This window comes from Peromyscus californicus, unplaced genomic scaffold (genome assembly GCF_007827085.1).
Source record: "Peromyscus californicus insignis strain IS unplaced genomic scaffold, ASM782708v3 Scaffold_4__1_contigs__length_199733344, whole genome shotgun sequence".
NCBI classification, from domain to species: Eukaryota; Metazoa; Chordata; class Mammalia; order Rodentia; family Cricetidae; genus Peromyscus; species Peromyscus californicus.
The window spans coordinates 142,785,204-142,793,634 of record NW_026294562.1 but is presented as its reverse complement, the minus strand read 5'-3'; the positions used below and the strand labels follow the sequence as shown (position 1 = coordinate 142,793,634).

Below are 8,431 nucleotides of genomic sequence, written 5' to 3'. Positions count from 1 at the left end.
TTCAGGTAGAGAGTAAGAATATTGAGTCTGGTGATTTGATTCAGCTGGGAAAGGCACTTGCTATGAAGCCTGGCAACTGGGGTTCTATTCCCAGGACCCATACAGTGAAACAAAAGAACCAGTTTCTGAAAATTGTCCTCTGACCTCCACAAGCATGCAATGGTGTGATTACAACCCCCCAAACACACATACACACACACACACACACACACACACACACACACACACACACACACACAAATACATGTAATAAAAATTAATGTGAGAATCTTCTAAATGGAAATCAATGCATGATAAGAACATATAGTAGTATTCATAATATCAAAGAGGATGAATTTGTATACACCAGAATCAAGTCTTCACTGAACCCAAAAATGTATTTGGAATGCCTAAGTTATCAGCAGAATACTTGATTCATACAATGGTCTACATTCACAAGCTAGATTTACTGCAACACATCAAAGTCATTAAAAGAAAACTGAGAAATGTTTTATGAAATAAAGAATTTCCTATATGGGAAGAAACAAACAAAGTAAGTCTACCATCAGATGTTTATCAGCTGAAGTTCACAAGCTGTTTGCATGATAGTGGAGCTCATATGTGAATTTGGATAGTAATATGCCATATAAACAGTGCCAATTAATCAAATGTTTCCTAATTTTCAATGAAAGTCAAGTTCAAGTATAAAGTTAAGTTTCTTATTTAGGAATGGTGGCATGTGGCTATAATCACTGTTCACAGGAGGCTTACACACAAGGATCACCTGGGCTCAGGAGCCTGAGACCAGCCTTAATTTTGTAGGAAGACAAAATCGCAAAACTGAGTAAAATAAAATAAACTCTGCCCTCTACGTAGGTTAGTCTCTGAAAAGAACTATCCATAATAATACTAATATTTTCTGAATGCATGAGTATATTCTGAGATTTATTTTTTTCTCTTAACTCCTTATAGCTCCTTAGCTTTGAAGTTTATATATAAGAAATTATTGCCGGGCGGTGGTGGCGCACGCCTTTAATCCCAGCACTCGGGAGGCAGAGCCAGGCGGATCTCTGTGAGTTCGAGGCCAGCCTGGGCTACCAAGTGAGTTCCAGGAAAGGCGCAAAACTACACAGAGAAACCCTGTCTCGAAAAAACAAACAAACAAACAAAAAAGAAATTATGCTACTATAACCATTCATATGTAGACAAAATTATGCATCTTGTTAACTCTGTGCTTAAGAGTAAGATGTCTCCATTCAACTTTAGCATTTAGTAAGAATATTCTGAATAGACTGTTTAAAACTGGATTTTAACTTGAAATTAGGTAGTATTTTGCCTGATTATTTGAAATAGTACTTTTTTATGGCCAATGACCACTTCATATGCTAACTGGTTGTTTCAATATCTTCCTTTCTGAAATAGGTATTTAAATGTTTTGTTTCTTACTTTGTCCTACATAAAAGTTTATTGACTGTTTTATATAATGGTCCTCTACTGAGTAAACACTATATTTTGACAAAAGTATTTTAATTTTGATGAAAATTACTTCATCAATGATTATTTTCTTGGCAAGCACTTCTGGCATTTAATTTTGACTTTTCAACTTCCCACAAATTATAATGACACTGTTATGTTATATTCAAGAAGCTTTGATTTTTGTTATTTTTTTTTATTTTGTTGGTTGGTTGGTTGATTGATTGGTTAGTTGGTTGGTTGGTTGGTTGGTTGGTTGGTTGGTTTACAGATGAGCAATACCTAGAAATATCTTCTGTGTTTGTCTGAAAAGGACTCAGGATTTTCCATCATGAAGTTCAACAGACCTGCCAGGAGCTATTGAGTAGATAAGGCTTTCTTAACTGTCAAACAGTGATCGTTGGGTCATACGTCACAGAACTTTGCCTTTGTCACATCTAAATGGAGTATGTGGGATAGTCTCTGTCATTTGTCAATACAATGTAATTTGAGTGGCTACTATTGTTGATGATATCATGCATTGTGGAGTAGGCTGGGTTAGACCTCACAACACTCCCACCTCTGAAGCCTGACTATTGGGATTATAGTTGTGCACAACAATGAATATAATTTTATGCTGTAATTTTATAATAGAACCTCAGATTTGGTCATACAACTCACACAGTCACACTAATCTACCTCAAGAAACTCTCCTTTTGTCTTTTTCTTTCCCTCTCCCCTTCCCTTGCTTCCTTTCTTTTTTTCTGTGATGATGGTTGAAACCAGCGTGTACTAGAAAGTCATACTATCACTGAGCTAACCACCAACTCTTTTCAGTTGTAAATCCTAAATAATTCTTGAAAAAAGATTAATAATTTTGAAAATAAAAATGAGTCAATTTTGGATTTGAAACATTTTTTAACTGGACCTTTAAGTAAATTTCAGGAAGGCAGAACATTCATGCAGAAGTAAATGTATCAATCTGAATGTATTACCTCATTTGTTTGATAATATTTATTTCCTTTCAACACTGCTTGTTAATACTTCTTCAGATATCTTTTCCTGTAGTTGATGTTGTGATTTTTCTGAAAATGTTATCAGTTGCTATCTTTCTATCACTTTAAATTTTCTGTTTCACAGAGACACACTTAGTTTTAAATGTTGGTTTTAGAAGTCAGCAGTTTGTTACATTAACTTCGTTATTTTTATTGCTTAAAACACTTTTTTGTGTGAGTAATGAAATATATACATTTACATTGCCATTCCTCATTCCATGACCTATTTGGCTTATTACCAGACTCTCAGACTAGTGATTAATATAAATCACAAAAGAAGCATTTTCCTCGTTATCAGGAAAACTTTTCATATCTTTATTATCAGTATTTCACCCTTTATCTGCATTTGGGTTTTGGTTACAATAAAGAATTATTAAGAATCAGTTTACTTTATTTTTAATTACCATACAACTGATAGATTTAATTATGACTTTTTTTGGAAAAAAAAAAAGTTTTCTCTGTGCATCCCTGCCTGTCCAAGAACTCACTCTGCGGACCAGGCTGGCCTCAAACTCCTCAATCTGCCTCCCAAGTTCTGGGATTAAAGGAGTGCACCACCATAACATCACTCATTCTGACATTTTCAAACTTAATTTAGTTTTGTTGATCCTCCTTCCTTCCTTTACCTCTTTGCTCTCCCTAGACTTCCCTCTCAGTCTCAGCAGCCTCTTTTCTTTTGATGTCACATGTGTTCTATTACCCATCTTCTTCCTCAACACATTTCTTCTCCTACTTTGTGGTCCCCTTTATAGTTTCAGGATCTATATCCACACTAACACAACGTATTTACACATACATTAAAAATAATATCTAGAGGATGGACAGCTGGTAATAAGATTTGAAGTTCATGCCTCATGAATTGAGTTCTATCACTGGAACTCACAGTGGAAAGAGACAGCCTGTTCCTGAAAGCTTTCTGTTAACCTCCATACTCACACTATGGTGTCCATGCCAGGATACACACACACACACACACACACACACACACACACACACACACACACACACACACTTCTCAAATACCTAAACACATAAATTTGAAAATAAATGAGAAAGACTAGGGTCTGCATATGAAAGATTATTTTGCATTTTATCAAACGTTTTGGGGGCACAATTGTGATTTTTTTTCCCTCCCATGCATTACTTAGTTGAATTACACTGAATGTTTTTTACTCTTTGTTTGAAAATGCACTTACTGCAAAAGTGAAGAGAGCTCAGAGTTCACAAATGTTCACATCAAGTTTTTCTGATATTAATCTATTATTATGATACATTTGTAAATAAACCAATATTGGTAATCCATTATAATATATGTTTCCTTCAGATTTTTATAATCTTAACAATGTTCCCTCTTTCTGCTCCACGACCTCATACTACACTTATTTGTGTGTTTACATTATTCTGGGCCGTGATACTTTATCAAATTTTTCTTTTTTATGACCTTTATAATTTTGAAACAAAATATTCAAATATTCTGGAAAGTGTCTCTCAAAAGATGATTTCTGATGAGTATTGAAAGATGGTTCGGGCCTTGTGGGTTTAAGGAAGACAATCATGAGATAAGTGTAATCTCCAGCACATTATATCAACAGACCTATTTCCAATATGTTTCATCACTATTGATGCTGCTTATGGTCACCATGCTATGATATTATTTATCAGGCTTCCATACTGTGTTGGCCTGAATGAAAATTACTTCCATTGACCCATATGAAATGGTACTATTAAGAGGTAGAGCCTTCTTGAAGTAGGTGTGGCCTTTATGGAATAAGTGTGTCACTAGGGTTATACTTTGAGGTTTCAGAAGCTCAAAGAAGACCGAGTGTCACTCTTTATTTTTGCCCCCTACCAATCTATATGTAGAATTCTCAGCTACCTCTCAAATACCAAGTCTGCCTGCATGCTGCCATACTTCCTGCCATAATGGCAGTAGACCAAACCTCTGAACTGTACATAAGCCCCAGTTAAATGTTATACTTTATAAGAGTTGATGTGGTTGTAGTTTCTCTTCATAGCAATATAAACTCTATGACACACACTGACAATCTGCTTTTCTTCTGACTCCTACTTTTACATTCTATCCTTTGAAAGTAATATAAAAATATTTTTTGTTGGGCAGTGGTGGCACACGCCTTTAATCCCAGCACTCGGGAGGCAGATCCAGGCGGATCTCTGTGAGTTCGAGACCAGCCTGGTCTACAGAGCGAAATCCAGGACAGGCACAAAGCTACACATAGAAACCCTGTCTTGGAAAAAACAACAACAACAACAACAAAATATTTTTCTTTTAGCATTCAGTTATCTATATTACTATGGATTCAAAGATATTTATTTAAAACTATGAGTTATCAGCCAGGATATTCTATGCATTGTTTTCAGTTTGTTCTAGCTTTGTGAGCATGGAGCTGTTTAGGCTTGTTCCTATGCCTTGTTAATGCAATTCCATGAATGAAGGTGTCTACATGCTTAGTACCTTTTTAGTCTGATATTACAAATTGTTCTGGGTCCACTATAAACATTCCCTACCAATTGAAAACTGAGCTACTTTTCCAAGGGTCATTGATTTGGTTTCCTAATTATGAAGGTGTAGATCCTGGTTATGCCTATTGTTATTAGAATATCACATGATTTCTCAGATGATAGAGTAAGATAATAGTATGTATGCATGTGTGTGTGTTCCTGAGTGTTTACAAGGCATATCTACACATTATACTTAATTATGTACCATTCTATTTACACTGATTTCCCAACAACAGTACATTACAATGTGGACTAGTCTTGTTTTTAATCTTTGCTTGTCTATAACTTTTTACTCTAATGAAAAATTATATCACTTTGAAACTCCCTAATAATATAAAGATTTGAGTATTTTTATATAAGGTTGGCATCTACATAACTTTTATAAAGCTTCTGTTTAAATCTTGTCTATTTTTAAAGTAAATTTTATGACTTCTCATTGCTAAGTTTAATGAGTTCTTATTGACTTGAATAGATAAAAGATATATTTAGAAAATATTGTCTCCTGATCTGTGCCTTCTCTTTCCATTAATTTAACAATGTTTTTAAAAGACAGACTAGAAAAAGTCCAAGTTATATTTTTGCCCTCATTAGATTTAATTAATGCATGTGATTTACTTAAAATCTCTTCATGGAATCTAAGGTCACATAATATTGTTTTAAGTTTCAAATATTTTGCTATCATACTTAGTTCTGTGATGAAGTTAGTGTACTCCTTGTATACATAGTTTGAATCTAGGATCACTTGTTTGTGTATGTATATCACCTTGCTCAAGAAACATTCTTCCTTCATTTTTAAATCTGTTTGACGACATGTTCTTATGTAGCTCAGGCAGGTCTTGGACTTATGTAGCCAAGTATAGCTTTAAGCTCCTGTCTTCACCTCCTGTGTGACAGCATTACAGTTGGGCCACCAAGTCTGACGACACCAGTGTCCTTTGAAAACCTATTCTTCAGGCACTGGATTTGCACCCCTGTCTCCTTCTAATCCTGGCTTTTATTCATTCTGTATTATACTTTATTCTTTTCCAATTGTAAACTACTTTCATTTCTATGGTTTCTAATAAAATATTTGAAACCAAGTCATATATATCGTTTACCCAACTTTGATCCACTTCAGTATTTTTCTGACTCTTCTGGATCTTTATTTTTCATATAAACCTTAGAATTAATCTGTCAATATTGAATTTGTGCTTAAATAGGATTACATTGAATCTATAGATCAAGTCAGGAAGAATAGCATCTAGACAACACGGAGTCTTCAAATCCCCAAACACAGATCTTTATTTAGACCTTTGATTCCTTTCACCAAAGTGGTATACTTTATGTATGTAGAAAAATGTGCCTATACCTACTTACTTATATTTTAAACCTATTTTTTTCTTTCTAGCATAGAGTTTTTTACATTTTGTCTTCAACTGGTATTAGGGAAACAACTGGTTTATGTATTTTAGTCTTATGATTTGAATCTGAGATATCCTTTATGGAAGGCTTCCATTTAGGGCCCTGGTTGCCAGATAATAGACTTTTGGGAAGTGAATGGATCTTGGGAGCTCTTACTTAATTTATGGAGCAATGAATTAATAATATGAGAGTATTATTAGGAGATGGGTCTAGTTAGGAATGCTTGGTCACTAGGAGCATGACCTGGTTCTTTCTTGTCCCTCCATTTCCAAGCCACCATGAACCAAGGTGCTTTATTCATGATGTTCTGCCTCCCCACAGGCTCACAGCAAGACTGTAAAACACCAAAGTCTAGGAAACTAAAAAGAAAAATAATTGTTTTGCAATTCAAATTATTTCTTTTGAGCTGGTGAGTGACTCAGCAGGTAAAGGTACTTGTAGCTGAGCCTGATGGACTAAGTGTGATCCTCAGATCTCTTAGATGTTAAAGCAAAGGACCAATTCCTTGTAAGTTGTTCTCTACATCTGTGCTGTGGAATGTACATACACACACAAACACACATACACACACACACACACACACACACACACACACACACACACACACACACGAAAACTTTTAAAAATTAAATTGCTTCTTTCAGTATTGACACAGCAACAAGAAATTGATGTACCTCATATCCTCTAGTCTTGATGCACTCCATTACTAGCTCTAAGGGCTTTTCTTTTTGCAGATTCTTTGGGAGTCCTTTTCATAAACAGTCATATCACCCAGATAAAGGCAGTTTATTTCTTTCCTTATGACCTGTAGGGCTTATTCCTTTTTCTCAAAGTGATGAACTAACTGAGACATTCAAAAAGATCTCATAAAATAATGCTATAAGAAACAACATTCTGGCCTCATTTATAAGAGGGTCTTATGCTGTAAGTTTGATGTAAACTGGATCTTGTATTTGTAGATATTTTATCAAGTTAAGGAAATTTCCTTGAATTATTTCCTTGCTCAAAATTAATATTGCTAATAAATATTAGATTTCATTAAATACCTTTTCCACCTATCAATATTATTTTGTAATTTTTTTCCCCTTGGGCTGTTGAAATTTAAATGGTGAAACAGATTTGTATACCTAGAATAAGTTAACAGCTTGCTTTAATATCTTTTGTATATATTGGTGAATTCAATTCAACAATAATGTGTTAAGAATTTTCTTGTCTTTCCATAATGTCAGAATTTATTGAAAAACAATAAACTCAAAAAGCTCAATAGTTTCAATGATAGCAATTTTTTATATAAGACTACCTACCTTGGTAACCTAACCAAGGAAAACGCAGTTTCTTTATTCCAATATTTTATAATTTTTGTTTTTTCTAAATCTGAATATTTCATAAACACATATAATCTTTTGAACATAGTCACACCCATTCCCTTCTTTCTAGTTATACATCCATTTCATTCTGAACTTGATTTGTTGTCTTATTTCAATTTTATTGAGTCTAGTAAGTGCTGTCTGTATGTGCAGGGAGTATGAACCACTCCAACATGGGTAGTCTTTCAAGGACTGTATTTCTGAAGAGAACTGACTGTCCTTCTTCCAGCAGCCACAAATTGCCAATAACTTTTCATCTATGGGTGGGACTTCCTGATCACCTCCCTGTTCATGCTGGGATTTGGGGTCGCTTGATCTTTCAAGTTGGTATCTAACTGGATGCTTCAGCTGTATTTACTAGTTTCTAGTGCTAGAAAATTCTGCTTGTATTACTAAGTGAAAAGGTAATCAACAATTTTACACAGCTGTGAGCTAAAATAGTTACTGGCCCAATATGACATTCCTACTGGTACAATAGTAGCACATATTTTATGGACATAACTACTCTCCTGCTATGTCTATCTTAATTAGTAATGTTAACTCTCATAGCACACAGAAAATATATCTATATACACATATCTGAATCCTGCCATTGTTAAAAATTTTAGGCTGAAATTCATAGGACATATTGGTCCATAGTTTCCTTTTAATGTCTGT

General features: G+C 34.5%; 1 protein-coding gene across 16 annotated transcripts in view; it reads right to left on the bottom strand.

Moving 5' to 3' along the window:
* The window catches only part of LOC128124757 (selenide, water dikinase 2-like), a 168,633-nt gene that overhangs the window by 91,862 nt on the left and 68,340 nt on the right, over positions 1-8,431 (bottom strand). The window lies entirely within an intron of this gene.